Here is a 1,137-nt window from a genome sequence, read left to right as displayed (position 1 = left end):
ATATATATATATATATATATATAATGTTGGGACTAGCTTGATTTATTAGTAAACTTTTATTCTATATGTAATCAATCGAGTTTAAGCAGTACACTAGAATTAAAAGAAAATATTAGTAATCGTTTAGCAAAATATTATGTTTGTTAGAATGGTTTGAACTGAGAAAGTTTAAAATAATAAAAGCAATCATTGTTGGATCGCTTGTGATAGATTTGAATCTCATTCCCAAATAGGAAAGTATACCTTGGACAACCTTCGTTACACACTGGTATTCTAGGAAGAATGTGATGAAGAAGAAACAATTAAGAAGACTTACTAGATTTTATTTCAAAGTTCAAATTGTCGAATTTTTGTTCGTTATTCCCCTCATTAATTTGGATATCATCAAAATATCCCTGTTTACTTTAGCAGACATCTTGACGAATGACATCATGCATCTGGGGCTGCCATTTTGCTGTTCTTCGTCAATTATTATGAAAATGCGCCCTCGATCACTTCAATTCCTTTTCCTCCAAAATCATCATTTGTTTTCTTTCAGAAAACGGCTAGTAATAAAATGATTGAGCCATTAATGCTACTGATACAAAGAATAATAGAAGCATAAGATATAGCATAAGAGAAACTTATATGAAGGTATTAAAAAAATATATATGCACCAATGAATATCGAATTGCTGTGTGTCTAGTAGGTATTGAGAATAGACGTATTAATGGTTGAGTAATACGATGCGAGGGAGTCATTTGTATATAATAATCTACGGTCGTAGAAAGACAATGCTTTCAATTATCGAATTCGTGCATTATTGTTATTTGTTTTAGTTTAGAATAGGATTATATATGCACATAGAACATACAGTGAAGAAGCTATTGCACTACGCTTGATATATATACACACATATAAAATACACAAACATACACACGAACAAATGCACATAAGTACGAACACACACACACACACACACAGATATATGTATAAGATTAACAGGAAGATGTATTGAATATATTTGTTTTGTACTTAAGATTTAAGACATAAAGTAGAAGTGTGTGTATGTATAAATATGTCTATGCATGTTTGTATAAATGTATCAATATACATATATATATATGTATATATATATATATATATATATATATATAT

Source organism: Octopus bimaculoides, chromosome 9 (genome assembly GCF_001194135.2).
Source record: "Octopus bimaculoides isolate UCB-OBI-ISO-001 chromosome 9, ASM119413v2, whole genome shotgun sequence".
NCBI classification, from domain to species: Eukaryota; Metazoa; Mollusca; class Cephalopoda; order Octopoda; family Octopodidae; genus Octopus; species Octopus bimaculoides.
Note: the sequence above shows the minus strand (reverse complement) of the source record.